Genomic DNA, 18,128 nt, shown 5'->3' on the forward strand with positions numbered 1-18,128 from the left:
GTTTTGTGAGATTAAGAGTCACTTATGGTTTGTCTCCCTCCCAATCCCAACTTGTTTCAGGAGATGAGACAATCTTAATAGAGAGAAGAGCAAGAATAAAGGCATAGAGAGAGGAGAACTCAAAGTGTGAGCATCTGAGTCTGCCTTTAGCCTGGAATATACACAAGGAGATATACAAAGGAGAGAGAGAAAAAGTTGTAATGATGGGTTTGGTCGACGTTATTAAAGAGACTTGAGCATCAAGGTAAGATAACTAGTGTTAGTCAATGGGGATTTTTGAAAGTTGTGGGGTTTTATAACAAGAAAGAGACAATCAGAAAATTATTTTAGAAATCATTTTTAGAACAGTTTGGGGTGAAAAAAGATCATTTAGATGACTAATGTATTATGCAAGATTAAATGCACTAAAGCCCTAAATTTAATTGAGTAGTTATAGGTAGGGGAAGAAAAATAATAATATAAACATTGAAGAGGTAGAGTCTAGGGGACTTTCTGAGTGATTGGATGCAAGTAGGAAATAAAGGCAAACTTGAAAATAACTCAGAATCTCAGACAGAAGTGGGAGTTGATCAGAAGATATTGAGGAGAGAGATTAATCAGTTTTAATATTCTAAGGCATTATATGTAGACTTCTAGCACATAGTCAGACTTCAGGTCTGAGAGTGGTAGAGAGGTGAAAATTGAATCAATGGGAGCTTGCCATAGAGAGAGGGAGAGACCAGTGGAGATAACAAACGGGCCCAACACACAACCTCAGGTGCCTTCTGCATCCTATGGTTAAGCATGGACCAGGAGTTAGCTGAAGTGACTGAGAGGACAGAGCAGAAGTACAACAGGACCTACTGCAAACATTCCCAGATGAGGCTGTAAGGTAAAGTATATTATGCTGCACAAAGTTTAAGTAGAATGAAGAGGGAGAAAGGCCTGTTCCATGAGGTGATCTGAGTATCTGGTGACATTTCAGAGAATTTTTAGCAAAAATAAAATCATAGAATGAAAGGGTAACTTAATTGGGTGGTTAGAAAGGTTTAATGCTACTTTCTATGAGTTCTGTTACAACTTAACATTCTGATCTGTGCCTTTACTTGCATATTTCACCCTCATCTCTGAATGTTTCAAGAGCTTTGGCCATGTTCTGTCTACCTTTGGGCTCCCAATATGCAACTCAATATGCAATATGCAACCCTTGTAAGTCCTAGGCTTACAAGGGAATGTGAAGCAAAGGGAACAAATATTTGATTAAATGGATCAGACAAAAGAAGAGGGCTAATTTACAGAAAAACTGGAAATGCAAGTGAGTGTAAAAATAGCATATAGGTGGAGGTGTTAACCTTGGCAAGAAGGAGGCACACTCAGGAAATAGAAACATTTGAAAATAGGAAAAGAGGTTTGAGAGGTTCCTCTGGGCAACCTCAGTTCTCTAAGTGTGGAAAATAAGTGAGAAGTAGGACAGGAAGGGAGCCAAGGGGAGTGAAGCAGTTCTGTCCAGAAGATGTCAGAATTCAAGTCAGAGCTAGCCACTGGTCTTCTTCCAATGCTGGCTAGACCTATGGTACACTCCTCTTTTAATCTTTTTTTTTTTTCTATTTTTTATAGTCTTGTTGCTTTCTACAGAGTTGCTTCCACATCCTTTTTCAGTGTTTCTAACATTGAAGCCTTAACCCTCTGTATAATGGTATTTGGAGATGGAGTCTTTGGAAGGTAATTAGGGTTAAATAAGGTCGTAAGGTCAAAACCCCAATTCAATGGCATTCATGTCCTTATAAAAGGTTGAGGAGACACCAGAAAGACCCCCACCCCACTCTCTCTTCACACACAAAAAGAGGAAAAGTCATGTGAAGATACACCAAGAAGGTGACCATCCACAAGCCCAAAAGAGAGATCTTAAAAGAAACTGAATCTTCCAGTACATTGATCATGGGCATCTAGCCTCAAGAATTATGGTAAAATAAACTGCTATTGCTTAAGTCACCCAGTCTGTGATAATCTATTATGGCAGCCCAAGCTGACAATTATAATCACCAAGTAACAGGATTTCTTTGACAGTCCTGGAAAATGCCCAGAATCAGGAGTGTTTAGAACTGGGTTCTATCCCTGGGCCCAGACTAATTCAGAAACATTGGACCCATATCTTGACCTCTCTGAGCTTCAGGTACAGCATCCAGAGACTTAGGACACTGAATTAAATCATCTCAAAGTGGGTATTAGAGAGGGCACGGATTGCATGGAGCACTGGGTGTAGTACAAAAACAATGAATACTGTTATGCTGAAAATAAATTTTTAAAAAAAGTGATTAAAAAAAAAAAGACTTCTTTCTAATTCTTCTGGTTATGATTCCAAGAAGCAGTTTCAGTTTAGAAGTTTCATAAATATTGTCAAGTCCCCAATATCATCTCCATTAGTAAAGACAGATGTTCAGTCAACTGGCCTAAAGGACTTTTAAATACTCACCTAGTGCAAAAATTCTGATAGCTAATAAAGTTGGTGGCAGCAACTGAGAAGGTATAGTTAAGAAAAAAACCTGGAAGGAAAAAAGTGTCATTCAGAGAAAACACCATCAATTTTTAAAAAAAGTGAATTGTAGCCTTCTTGTCCTCTTTCCTTTGCAAACTATGATTAGGCTGTACTTTGCTTGAGTTTACAGTAATGATACCTTACACTCAGCCCTGTGCATTCTGAAGAGTGTGCTTGAAAGTACTTTACCAGCTTGTAGAACACAGTCCTTTCCTAGCAGGGTGTACTGTCTGGCCTTCTCTGCTTTGCCCCTCCTCCATGGTTAATCAGCGGGAATGCTTTTTAGGGCAAGTAGGCTAGGAAGAGAACTCTAAGAAGCACATTTCCACTGACAAAAAAAGTAAGCATGGTCCTGGGAAAATAAAGAGCATTCCCATTGACTGAAGGCTTAAGGTATGCCACATGTAATACTTGATATTCTCACCTGGGTTGACTCATTATAACTTAATTCCTCATAAATTACTACTAAAATACTCTATGAGACAGATTAACCTACTGCTCCGTATCTCCGTTTACTAGGATTTTATTTTATCTGCATTTGGTTCCATTAACCAGTCTCTCCCTCTCAGTGTAAATGAAGCAAGTGAAACCACCATTTTGCAAGGAGTGTACAAGCTCATAATGAGCCAAATGGTAGCATTTTACAATCTGGAGTCAAGGAAGACGCTATTGCAGAGGGACTTCTCTCTCTACTAGAGATGAGGAGCAAGGAGGCATGGGAGAAACGCTGGCTTTGAAGGCAGATGGAGTTTCCAGGATAGACAATGTACTAAATACCAATTTCAATGACTGCAAAGCTGTGCAAAGAGTCAATACTGATCTATTTATTTCTGGATTTTCCCAAAGCTTACACACAATCACTCTCTTTGGGGCACTTCTCTTTTCACAGATGTTCCATGTTACACAGAATTGTGTATGAATCACATTGGTAAATAGTTAAGTATAAAAATGCTTCCTACATTTCTATGTAACTTCCAAGTCTTCAAAGTATTTTTAAGTGCTTTCAAATGTATATATGATAAAGTTCATTGTCCCATTTTATAGATGAGGTAAATGATGTATTAAAAAGTTCAATGGGGGCCCCTGGGTGGCTCAGCGGGTTGAGGCCTCTGCCTTCAGCTCAGGTCATGATCTCAGGGTCCTGGGATCGAGCCCCGCATCAGGCTCTCTGCTCAGCAGGGAGCCTGCTTCCTCTCTCTCTCTCTCTCTCTCTCTCTCTGCCTGCCTCTCTGACTACTTGTAATCTCTACCAAATAAATAAATAAAATCTTTAAAAAAAAAAAAAAAAAAAAAAGTTCAATGATTTGGTCTAAATCATTAATCTATAAAACACTGATTGATAATTCGCAGAAAGAACACAATTTAATAAAAAATTTCAACCCAATAATATTTTTAAAATTTTTATTTAGGCTTAAAAAGAAAAAAAAGAAAAATAGGAAAGAAATCATAAGCATATAGCTAAAGGAATTTTCACAGAATAAAGACACTCAAAAATCCACCTCAATGATTAAGAAACAGAACATTACCAGCACTTCCAAAATTCCCCTCATTCTCCTTCTAATCAGCACTTGTAGGAATCAATGCTAAAGAAATATTCAGAAATAAAGTGACTTACAGATGGAGATGTTTATTACAAAGTTATTTATTATAGTGAATAACTAGAGTAATTCTAAATACTCAGCTCTTGGAGAATGGTTAAATTAATCATGGTTCAGTTATAGACCAGAATAATATTCACATTTGGCCTCCCATTCAAATACAAAAAGTGAAAAGAGTTTAGTTCTTACTCTAACAAGAAATAAATAGATAAACTACAAAATCATAGTTTTGGAAAAATGTGTTAAACAACTTAAAATATTTAAAAAGAAATGCACTAAATGCTAGAAAGTGATGGCATTTTCCAAAGAGAAGAGAGAGGCCTACAGCTGCATTCATTCCTGGCAGAGAGGCAAGAGGAAGAGGAAGTCATCTTAGATGAGGGTGAAAAGACACAAGCTGTATTTTAACAAACTTAATGGCTACATGTGAGCTACCATGAAATATTAAAGTCCTGATGAGGTACCAGCCACAGAGTAAGGCCATACCCAGCTGCCAACTCTTCTACCAGCCTTCTCAAAGCCAAAGGTTTACTATGCTGATAGCTGGAGTCAGGGAGGTAGAGCTGAGTTAAATCCTACATGAGGCACATGGGACATTTCTCAGGTCCAAGGTGGTGGCTTACTGAAGGCTAGAAATAGGCAAGAGAGCTAACAGAAGTATTTCAAGATGCTTCAGGAGGCAATCCAAGCCTTTGCTAGTACCCTCAATCCCCCTAAAGCTAGGAACAGGTAAAGAAAGGGAGAGAGCTCTCCAGAATTCAAAAAGCCAGGAATGGGACTAAAGAACAAAGGGAATCCTCCAGTGACCCAAAACTCTGTTTTTTAGGTAGGTAAAATAGAGAGATTAATCACAGTTCAGAAATCTGGTGCTGTTTCCAAAGCAAAGGAAAATCACTAGAATCTTATTAATACTCAGGTCTCATGATCTGACAATGTTCTTAAATGTCCTCAAAACATTTGAAGCCAATGAGAAACTGAATTTAACTAAAGTTGCCACAAGTCCCAGGCCTAGAAAGGTAAAATTGGACAATTACACAGTGGATTTATCAACTTCCCATCCTAGAAAACTGACAAAAAAAGGAGGTACCTTTGGGAGGGGCAGTAAATATTATTTAATTCAGTCTCTACTATTCTTTTTCTTATAATATCCATCATATAATCAAAGATTATAAGACATATAAACAAAGGATAAATTTGACTCATGGTTAAGAGAGGAAATAGTCAATAGAAGCAGGTTCCCAAATAATAAAGATTTGGAATTACCAGGAAATAACTTTTAAATAGTTATGATATATATTTAAAAGAATATGTGGGGAAATGTGGAAATAATGCATTAAAAGATAAGAATTTCAGCAGATGGGTGGAGATTATATTTGAAAAATGGAAACACCAAAAATAAGAAAACACAAGAAAAGAAATGAAGAACTTATTCTAAGGGCTAAATACCAAAATTGTTGTACTTGAATACAAGTAAATAAAAATTATCCAAACTGAAATACAAAACAAAGTATGAACTGAGCATCTGAGTTCTTGTACAGCCACCTAACCTAAGGGTTATTGCATACACACATAAGAGATGACACAGGATCTACACAGGATATAAACACAAACTAACTTCATGATTCCAAAACTTCTCATCACATTTAGGACATATAAAAGGGAATGGAAGCTTTAAAAAGAAAACTATGGGAGAAAAAGTTACTTGGGGTAAATTATTTTCTTTTGGAGAGAGAAATTCTACATGGTTCACATTTTCTTCAAGAAATGTTGCATCCTAACCTTGTAAGAGAGTCCTCACAAAAATTATACAGAAATAGTTTGTAAAGATAAAGGTTGGTCAGCTCTACCTCCAACTACTCTCATCCTCAACCTCCAAACAATGCAGAGGTAAAAGGGCGCCTGCCCCCATCTCAAGGACAGGGGCTCTGTAGCTTGTGAAAATATTCCTAACAGGTGATATTTTACTGCCTGGAAAATCCATAGGGACAGCAATGGGCTGCCTTGTTGTTTTGTTGGAGGTAAAGAGAAGGGATTAGGTATCTTGTACTTCTAGGGCAAAGGACACTGGCATGTTTCCACAAAAGATACAAAGAGCCTTGTTTGATATAATTGCTATAACAACTTTAAGTCATTGTTAACTTAGACTATTCAATATGGAGTTGCCTTCCTTTAAAGCAGGTGAACTCTGTGCCTAATTGTTGGTATGGTGAATAGCCAGCAGAATTCCTATCATTTCCAATAAGCTCTTTTGGGCTGTGGCAAACAAACTGAGCTGCCCATAATTTAGGACATTTACCAGACAAAATCAATAGACATAGAAGAGAGTAACAACACCTTCAAGATTCTTCTTCTTTTTTTTTTTTTTTCCGCAACATATACTGGAGCCCTGCTACCTACAAAACACAACACTAAGTATTTGGGGATCACATGGACACAGATATTGTTCTTTAAAAACAAAACAATACATGATAAATTATAATTAGCACCATAAGATAAATACCAATTTCTCTGGTTATTTAGGAAAGGAAGACACAACTTAGCTGAGACTATTTTGGAAGTATGGTGGTGGCAGTGGGAGGATGGATGTGGCAAGTGGGAAAAGTAGAAGAAATCAAGAAGGCTTAGTGGAAAAATTGGTATTTGACCCAAATTAGAAAGTTGATATATTAGCAAGAACGCAGTGGCAAGGAGAAAGATTGTCCTAACAGAAAACAGAATGAAACAATATGGTATCTTGGAAATGGAGTAAGTTCAGGGTGCCTGGGTGGCTCAGTGGGTTAAAGCCTCTGCCTTCAACTCAGGTCATGATCCCAGAGTCCTGGGATCAAGCCCTGCATTGGGCTCTCTGCTCAGCAGGGAGCCTGCTTCCTCTTCTCTCTCTGTCTGCTTCTCTGTCTATTTGTGATCTCTGTCTGTCAAATAAATAAATAAAATCTTAAATAAAAAAGAAGAAAGAAATGGAGTAAGCTGTGGTATCAGACATATCAAACTTAAAATCCCTGCACCACTACTTTTTACTGTGTGACCCCGGCAATTTACCTCAGTCCTCTTGCTCTCAATTTCATGATATGTAACATGGGAGTACTAGCCCTGTAATCATTTGAATATTTGTGTTGCCCCAAAATTCATATATTGAAATCCTAAGGCTTAATATGATGGTATTCAGGGGTGGGGCCTTTGGGGGTGATTAGATTATGAGTAGGATTAATGCCTCACAAAAGAGGCTCTGGAGAGGCCTCTTGCAAACTTCTGCCATATGAGGGCACAGTGAGAAGTCTATAACCTGAAGGGCCCTCATTCGACTGTGCTGGCACCCTGATCTTAGACTTTCAGCCTCCAGAACCGTAAGAAATTCTGCTGTTCATAAGCTATGCAAACTATGATGTTTTGTTATAGTAGCCTGAATGGAATAAGGCAATCCCTAGTTTTTAAGCATGGTATATAAGCACTCAGTAACAGTAGTTCTGGCTGCTATTAATTTTTAATAAAGTCATGGATGTGGGGAAATTCAGAGGTGTATAGGAGGGATTGTAAATCATGCAAACAGTAGAGGGGAAAAGGAAATTTAAAAAAAAAAAAAAAAAAAGAATAGTATCCAGATCATGGAGCACTGAATTTGCAGCCTTATTTGGTAGGCAATGGAGATACTTACAGGGCTTTCAGAGGGTTCTGAGCTGTACTTCAGGAGATATAATCTATAATGTTTTATGTTATTGTACAACATATTTTACCTGCTTCTTGTGTAGATGTAGAAGCCACCTCACATTCTTACAAATCCAGGACAAATAACACAAATCAGTGACACAGGCTCAGTGATGCCCATGCAACCCAAGAGGGCAACCAAAGAGGGAGTGGCCCCTATCTAGCTTCAAGGTCATTGATTCCATGTGAAAGCACGAGGATATGTGACCAGATTGTTCTGGCTTTTCGGGGAAAATGTGAAGCTTTATGTGACATCTCCCATTTTTTGTATGTTAAATGTTTTTAAATAACATTAATGAATCAAACATATTGATGGGAGTAAACTGTTTGAGATCTCTGACCTGGAGTCTCCCATATCTTAAAAGGATCTTTGACTTACCTTTTCACAATCAAGTTTCAGAAAATGTCTATCTTTGTTGTTTTGGTTGTTGTTTTCCCCAAACAATAAAGATATCTGCTCTCAAATGTGAATGCAAACCTCTAGAGAAGGAGAAATCTTGCTGGAACCTTCAGAATTCCAGATTTTTCCTGCTTTTGGACATTATTAAAAAAAAAATTCGGCTCCAGTCTCAATGAGAGAACTCTATTATAAATTTCAACATATCTTCTCTGATAGTTTTGGGGCCTGAAACAGCATTTGGCGGTTAGAATATGAAGTCGTTTATTATTTTACTATGTAAGATTATTTCTTTGAGGTTTTTAGTAAAGATTAATCTTCAAATGACTTCCAAAATTCTCCATGATGTCAGAGTATAGTCATGTTTTATCAAGGTTTTGTCACCTTCATGCCCAAGATGTAGTAAGAATAGAGCTAGCATTCATTGAGTGTCAAACAAACAAAAATAATGAAATAATAAAGATCAGAATAAAAATAAATCAAGAATCAGAAAACAACATAAAAGATAAACAAAACCAACTGTTGGTTCTTTGAAAAGATAAAAACCATTAGCTAGACTAATTAAGAGAGAAAGAGAGCACCAAATAAGTAAAATTATACAATAGTGAACTGAACATAATAAAAAAAGAAAGAAAGAAAGGAGACGTTACAACCTATAATGAAGGATTATAAGAGACTACTATAAACAACTATGCTGGAAACCTAGAAGAAATGGCTAATTCCTAGAAACATATAACCAACCAAGAGGGAATCAGGAAGAAATACAACATATAAACAGACTAAGTAAGGAAAATGAATCAGTAACCAAAAACCTATCTCATCCCCCCAAAAATAGTCCAGGACCAGATGGTTTCACTGGTGAATTCTACCAAACATACATAAAGAATTAATTAATGCCAATCCTTCTCAAGCTCCTCCCAAAAATTAAAGAGGAGGGAATACTACCAAACTCATTTTATGAGGCCAACATCACCCTTATACCATGGCCTGATAAGGGTATTACAAGAAAAGGAAAACCACAGGCCAATATCCCTGATTAATATAGATTGATAAGGAGGAGTAAAGATGGCAGAGAAGTAGCAGGCTGAGACGACATCAGGTAGAAGGAGATCAGCTAGATAGCTTATCAAACCATTGCGAACACCTACAAATCCAACAGATCAAAGAGAAGAAGAGCAACAATTCTAGAAACAGAAAATCGACCACTTTCTGAAAGGTGGGACCGGCGGAGAAGTGAATCCAAAGCTACAGGAAGATAGACCGCGGGGGGGAGGGGCCGGCTCCCGGCAAGCAGTGGAAAAGGGGAGCACAAAATCAGGACTTTTAAAAGTCTGCTCTACTGAGGGACATTGCTCCAGAGGCTAAACCAGGGTGAAGCCCACGTGGGGACAGTGTGGCCTCAGGTCCTGCGGGGTCACAGAAGGATCGGGGGTGTCTGAGTGTTGCAGAGCTTGCAGGTATTAAAGAGGGGAAGCCGGCTACAGAGACAGAGCTGAGGAGTGAGCTCTCAACCCAGGGTTACCTTGAACCGTAATCTGTGGCACAGACCCCTGCTCTGTGAGTGGGGTCCCCACAAGATCTGGGGAGACCCCCCGGAAGAGCTCAGGGATCTGTGGGGTTTGGAGACTCCAGGCGGAGCTGTGTGCCAGAGACAGAGACACTTGGTCACAGGCTGGGTGAACTCAGAGCGCAGCCAGAGGCCAGAGAGACGGAAGTGCCTGAGCACTTTTCTCCAAGTGCGGCCAGAGGCAGGGGAGTTGGGAGTGATTGAGCGCTTTTCTCCGAGGGCCCACTGAGGAGTGGGGCCCCAGCTCCTGGCTCCTCCGGGCCAGAGATTGGGAGGCTGCAATTTTTATTTCCGTCTTCCAGACTCTACGGAAAGCGTTCAGGGAACAAAAGCTCCAGAAAGTGAACCCAAGCAGATTACTAAGCCTGGCCCCTGGTAAGGGTGGTGCAATTCCGCCTCGGGCAAAGACACCTGAGAATCACTACAACAGACCCATACCCCAGAAGATCAACAAGAAATCCAGCCAAGACCAAGTTCACTTACCAAGGAGAACATCAGGATTTCAGAGGAGGAGAAAGCAAAGCATGAAATTCAGGACTTTCATTCCGCAATCTTTAGTCTTGTAAAGTTAATTAATTTTTTTTAATTTTATTTTTTTCTTCTGCTAATTTTTTTTAACTTTTACCCTTTCCTCTTTTAACATTTTTAAATAGTTTATCTTATCAATACCTTTCAATAAAAAATAATAATCTTTTTTGAACCTTCATTATTATAGGCATAGTTTATCCTTCATTGTATCTGACTTTATTTTTTTGGATAAACATAGGGTTTTTTCTTCTAAAAAATTTGGTGTACCACTTCTTCTAATAGATCAAAATAAACCCTAAATTTAACACTAGGCTTGTTCTAGTCTCCAGCCCAAGCAAATTCTCTCCACCTTCTTTTCTTTTATTCTCCCAAACAACTTACCTTATCAAATCCTTTTTTAGAATTTAAAAAAAAATTTTTTTCATCTTTATAGTAATATTCCATCCCTTCATTGTGTTTACCCTTATATACATTTTTCATTCTTTAAAAATTTTGGGAGGTAGTTTCTTCTAAGGGATCAAAATATTCCCAAAATTAAGTGGGTGACCCTGTTCTAGTCACCAGTCTAATATATACCTTTTTTTTTTATTTTGTATATTTTTTCTTTATTTGTTTTCTTTTTTTAATTTTTTTTTCTCTGAACTTCTTTTTACCCCCTTTCTGCCCCCCACGATTAGGGGTCTGTTCTGATGTGGTTAAAGCACATTTTCTTGGGGTCTTTGCCACCCTTTTAGTATTTTATTTGCTCCTTCATCTATCCTTATCTGGACACAATAACAAGACAGAAAAACTCACCACAAAAAAAAAAAAAAAAAAAAAAAAAAAAGAACAAGAGGAAGTACCGATGGCTAGGGACCTAATCAATATGGACATGGGCACTATGTCAGATCTAGAGTTCAGAATGATGATTCTCAAGGTTCTAGTGGGGCTCGAAAAAGGCATGGAAGATAATAGAGAAACCCTCTCCAGAGAAATAAAAGCCCTTTTTTGGAGAAATAAAAGAACTAAAATATAACCAAGTTGAAATCAGAAAAGCTATTAATGAGGTGCAATCAAAAATGGAGGCTCTTACTGCTAGGATAAATAAGGCAGAAGAAAGAATTAGTGATATAGAAGACCAAATGACAGAGAATAAAGAAGCTGAGAAAAAGAGAGATAAATAACTACTGGACCACGAGGGGAGAATTCAAGAGATAAGTGATACCATAAGAAGAAACAACATTAGAACAATTGGGATTCCAGAAGAGGAAGAAAGAGAGAGTGGAGAAGAAGGTATATTGGAGAGAATTATTGGAGAGAATTTCCCTAATATGGCAAAGGGAACAAGCATCAAAATCCAGGAGGTGCAGAGAACCCCCCTCAAAATCAATAAGAGTAGGTCCACACACCATCATCTAATAGTAAAATTTACAAGTCTTAGCACAAAGAGAAAATCCTGAAAGCAGCCCAGGAAAAGAAGTCTGTAACATACAATGGTAAAAATATTAGATTGGCAGAGGACTTATCCACAGAGACCTGGCAGGCCAGAAAGAACTGGCATGATATATTCAGAGCACTAAATGTGAAAAACATGCAGCCAAAACATCCAGCCAAAAACATGCAGCTGGATACCCATGTATCCAGCTAGGGTATCATTGAAAATCAGAGGGATAAAAAGTTTCCAGGAAAAACAAAAACTGAAAGAATTTGCAAACACCAAACCAGCTCTACAGGAAATATTGAAAGGGGTCTTCTAAGCAAAGAGACACGCTAAAAGTAGTAGACCAGAAAGGAACAGAGACAATATACAGTAACAGTCACCTCACAGGCAATACAATGGCACTAAATTCATATCTCTCAATAGTTACCCTGAATGTTAATGAGCTCAATGCCTCAATCAAAAGACACAGGGTATCAGAATGGATTAAAAAAAAAAAACAAAACCCATCAATATTCTGCCTACAAGAAACTCGTTTTAGACCCAAAGATACCTCCAAATTTAAAGTAACGTGGTTGAAAACAATTTACTGTGCTAGTGGACATCAGAAGAAGGTGGCAATCCTTATATCCGATCAATTAGATTTTAAGCCAAAGACTATAACAAGAGATGAGGAAGGACACTATATCATACTCAAAGTGTCTGTCCAACAAGAAGATATAACAATTTTAAATATCTATGCTCCTAACATGGGAGAAGCCAACTATATAAACCAATTAATAACAAAATCAAAGAAACACATCAACAATAATACAATAATAGTAGGGGACTTTAACACTCCCCTCACTGAAATGGACAGATCATCCAAGCAAAAGATCAACAAGGAAATAAAGGCCTTAAATGACACACTGGACCAGATGGACATCACAGATATTTTCAGAACATTCCATCCCAAAGCAACAGAATACACATTCTTCTCTAGTGCACATGGAACATTCTCCAGAATAGATCACATCCTGGGTCGTAAATCAGGTCTCAACTGGTATCAAAAGATTGGCATCGTTCCCTGCATATTTTCAGACCACAATGCTCTGAAGCTAGAACTCAATCACAAGAGGAAATTTGGAAAGAACCAAATACATGGAGACTAAACAGCATCCTTCTAAAGAATGAATGGGTCAACCAGGAAATTAAAGAAGAATTGAAAAAATTCTTGGAAACAAATGATAATGAAAAAACAACGGTTCAAAATCTGTGGGACACAGCAAATGCAGTCCTGAGAGGAAAATATATAGCAATACAAGCCTTTCTCAAGAAACAAGAAAGGTCTCAAAATAAACAACCTAACCCTACACCTAAAAGATCTGGAGAAAGAACAACAAAGAAAGCCTAAACCCAGCAGGAGAAGAGAAATAATAAAGATCAGAAGATCAGAGCAGAAATCAATGAAATAGAAACCAAAAATACAATAGAACAAATCAATGAAACTAGGAGCTGGTTCTTTGAAAGAATTAATAAGATTGAAAATCCCCTGGCCAGACTTATCAAAAAGAAAAGAGAAAGGACCCAAATAAATAAAATCATGAATGAAAGAGGAGAGATCACACTAACACCAAAGAAATAGAAACAATTATAAGAACATACTATGAGCAACTCTACACCAACAAATTTGACAATCTGGAAGAAATGGATGCATTCCTAGAGACATATAAACTACCACAACTGAACCAAGAAGAAATAGAAAACCTGAACAGACCCTTAACTAGTAAGGAGATTGAAACAGTCATCAAAAATCTCCAAACAAACAAAGCCCAGGGCCAGATGGCTTCCCAGGAGATTTTACCAAACAATTAAAGAAGAATGAATTCCTATTCTCCTGAAACTGTTCCAAAAAATAGAAATGGAAGGAAAACTTCCAAACTCATTTTAGGAGGCCAACATCACCTTGATCCCAAAACCAGACAAGGATCCCATCAGAAAAGAGAATTACAGACCAATATCCTTGACGAAAACAGATGAGAAAATTCTCACCAGAATACTAGCCAATAGGATCCAACAATACATTAAAAGGATTATTCACCACGACCAAGTGGGATTTATTCCTGAGCTGCAAAGGTGACCAACATCCACAAATCAATCAATGTGATACAACACATTAATAAGAGAAAGAACAAGAACCATATGATTCTCTCAATAGATGCTGAAAAAGCATTTGACAAAGTATAGCATCCCTTCCTGATCAAAACTCTTCAAAGTACAGGGATAGAGGGCATATACCTCAATATTATCGAAGCCATCTATGAAAAACCCACCACAAATATCATTCTCAATGGAGAAAAACTGAAAACTTTTCCGCTCAGGTCAGGAACATGGCAGGGATGTCATTATCACCACTATTTTCAACATAGTACTAGAAGTCCTAGCCTCAGCAATCAGACAACAAAAAGAAATTAAAGGCATCCAAATCGGCAAAGAAGAAGTCAAACTATCACTCTTCACAGATGATTTGATACTATATGTGGAAAACCCAAAAGACTCCACTCCAAGTCTGCTAGAACTTGTACAGGAATTCAGTAAAGTGTCAGGATTTAAAATCAATGCACAGAAATCAGTTGCATTTCTTTACACCAACAACAAGACAGAAGAAAGAGAAATTAAAGAGTCCACCCCATTTACAATTGCACCCAAAACCATAAGATACCTAGGAACAAACCTAACCAAAGAGGCAAAGAATCTATACTCAGAAAACTATAAAATACTCATGAAAGAAATTGAGGAAGACACAAAGAAATGGAAAAATGTTCCATGCTCATGGATTGGAAGAACAAATATTGTGAAAATGTCTATGCTACCTAAAGTATTCTACACATTTAATCCAATCCCTATCAAAATCCCATCCATTTTTTTCAAAGAAATGGAACAAATAATCCTAAAATTTATACAGAACCAGAAAAGACCTCGAATAGCCAAAGGAATATTGAAAAAGAAAGCCAAAGTTGGTGGCATCACAATTCCAGACTTCAAGCTCTATTACAAAGCTGTCATCATCAAGACAGTATGGTACTGGCACAAAAACACACACATAGATCAATGGAACAGAATAGAGAGCCCAGAAATAAACCCTCAATTCTGTGGTCAACTCATCTTCAACAAAGCAGGAAAGAATGTTCAATGGAAAAAAGACAGCCTCTTCAACAAATGGTGTTGGGAAAATTGGACAGCCACATGCAGAAAAATGAAAATGAACCATTTCCTTACACCACACATGAAAATAGACTCAAAATGGATGAAGGACCTCAATGTGAGAAAGGAATCCATCAAAATCCTTGAGGAGAACACAGGCATCAACCTCTTTGACCTCAGCCGCAGCAACATCTTCCTAGGAACATCGCCAAAGGCAAGGGAAGCAAGGGCAAAAATGAATTATTGGGATTTCATCAAGATCAAAAGCTTTTGTACAGCAAAGGAAACAGTTAACAAAACCAAAAGACAACTGACAGAATGGGAGAAGATATTTGCAAAAGACATATCAGAATAAGGTCTAGTATCCAAAATCTATAAAGAGCTTAGCAAACTCAACACCCAAAGAACAAATAGTCCAATCAAGAAATGGGCAGAGGACATGAACAGACATTTCTGCAAAGACATCCAGATGTCCACTGACAGACACATGAAAAAGTGCTCCACTTTACTCGGCATCAAGGAAATACAAACCAAAACCACAATGAGATACCACCTCACACCAGTCAGAATGGCTAAAATTAACAAGTCAGGGAATGACAGATACTGGTGAGGATGCAGAGAAAGGGGAACCTTCCTACACTTTTGGTGGGAATGCAAGCTGGTGTAACCACTCTGGAAAACAGCATGGAGGTTCCTCAAAAAGTTGAAAATAGAGCTACCTTATGACCCAGCAATTGGGGATTTACCCTAAAGATACAAATGTAGTGATCTGGAGGGGCACGTGTACCGTAATGTTTATAGCAGCCATGTCTACAATAGCCAAACTATGGAAAGAACCTAGATGTCCAACAACAGATGAATGGATAAAGAAGAAGTGGTATATATATACAATGAAATACTATGCAGCCATCAAAAGAAATGAAATCTTATCATTTGTGACAACGTGGATGGAACTAGAGGGTATTATGCTTAGTGAAATAAGTCAATTGGAGAAAGAAAACTATCATATGATCTCCCTGATATGAGGAAATGGAGATGCAATGTGGGGGGTTTGGGGGATAGGAAAAGAATTAAATGAAACAAGATGGGATCAGGAGGGAGACAAACCATAAGAGACTCTTAATGTCACAAAACAAACTGAGGGTGGCGGGGTGGGGGATGGAGAGGGTGGTGGGGGTATGGACATTGGGGAGGGTATGTAATATGGTGAGTGATGTGAAGTGTGTAAACGTGGCGATTCATAAACCTGTACCCCTGGGGCTAATAATACATTATGTGTTTATAAAAAGTTTTTTTAATTATTTAAAAATATAGATGGATAAAATTACAACAAAATACTAGTAAACTAAATTCGACAGCAAATTAGAAGGATTATATACCATGATCAATGGAATTTATCCCTGTGATTCAAGGATGGCTCAACATACACAAATCAATAAATATGATATATCACATTAATAGAATAAAAGATAAAAATCAGAAGATCATCTTTAATGATGCAGAAAGGGATGCCTGGGTGGCTCAGTTGGTTAAGCATCTGACTCTTGATTTCAGCTCAAGTCATAATCTTAGGGTCCTGGGATCAAGTCCCAAGCCAGGCTTCATGCTCAGCAGGAAGTCTGCTTCTCTCCATTTATATATTATCTTCAAATAAATAAATATTTACTCTAAGAAATACATTCACTCTAAGATCAGAAACAAGACAAGGGCACCCACTCTCACCACTTCTATTCAACACAGTACTGGAAGTCCTAACCAGAGCAATCAAGCAAGAAATAGAAATAAAAACATCCAAATAAGAAAGGAAAAAGTTAAATTGTCTCTGTTTGTAGATGATATGAACTTATATATAGAAAATTCTAGATTCCACACACACCTTAAAAAATGATTAGAACTTATATATAAATTTAGTAAAGTTGCAGAACACAACATCAATACATAAGAATCATTTGCATGCACTAGCAATGAATTAGAAATTTCATATCTTGAAAAAGAAATGAAAATAATTTCATTTAAAATAACATCAAAAATAGTAAAGTGCTCAAGAAAAAATTTAACCAAAACATGAAAGATCTATATGCTAAAAACTAGTGGAAACTGATGGGAGAAATTGAAGAAGACACAAATCACTGTAAAGATATCCCATGGTCATGGCTTGAAAGAATTAACACTGTTAAAACATCCAAACTATCCAAATAATCTATAGAGTCAATGCAATCCCTATCAAGATTTCAATAGCATTTGCTACAGAAATAGGAAAAATAATCTTAAATTCACATGGAACCATGAAACACTCTGAATAGCCAAAGCAATTCTGAGAAAGAGGAAAAAAGCTGAAACACATCATGCTTCCTGATTTCAAATTATATTACAAAGCTATAATAATCAAAGCAGTGTGGCATTGGCATTTTAAAAAACTGCATAGATCAATGGAACAGAATAGAGGGCCAGAAATAAACACATACACATGTGGTCAATTTATCTACAACAAAGGATTTAAGAATATATTATAGGAAAAGGACAGTCTCTTCAAACTGGAAAGCCATGTGCAAAAGAATAAAACTAGACCACTATCTTCCGCCATACACAAAAGTTAACTCAAAACAGATTAAAGTCTTGAACATAAGAACTGAAACCATAATACTTCTAGAAGAAAATAGTATGGGGGTTCCTTTAAAAATGGAAGATAAGGTGGTGCCTGGGTGGCTCAGGGGGTTAGGGCCTCTGCCGTCGGCTCAGGTCATGATCTCAGGGTCCTGGAATCAAGCCCCGCATCAGGTTTTCTGCTCAGCAGGGAGCCTGCTTCCTCCTCTCTCTCTCTCTGCCTGCCTCTCTGCCTACTTATGATCTCTGTCTGTCAAGTAAATAAATAAAATCTTTTTAAAAAAATATAAGATAAAACTACTATATGATCTGAAAATTCTTCTTCTCAATGTATATCCAAAGAAAATGAAATCACTATCTCGAAAAAGATACATACACTCCCATGTTTATTACAGCACTATTTATAATAGCTAAGCTATGGGAACAACCTAAGTGTCCATCCACAGATGAATGGATAAAGAAAACATGACTGATACACACATACACACACACACACATGCACACAACGGATTATTGTTAAGTCATGAGAAAGAAGGAAATTCTGCCATTTGTAACAACATGAATAAAACTTGAGGTTATTTTGCGAACTGAAATAAGTTCAGACCCAGAAAAGCAAA

This window comes from Lontra canadensis, unplaced genomic scaffold, assembly GCF_010015895.1.
Source record: "Lontra canadensis isolate GAN:19392208 unplaced genomic scaffold, GSC_riverotter_1.0 scaffold165, whole genome shotgun sequence".
Lineage (NCBI taxonomy): Eukaryota > Metazoa > Chordata > Mammalia > Carnivora > Mustelidae > Lontra > Lontra canadensis.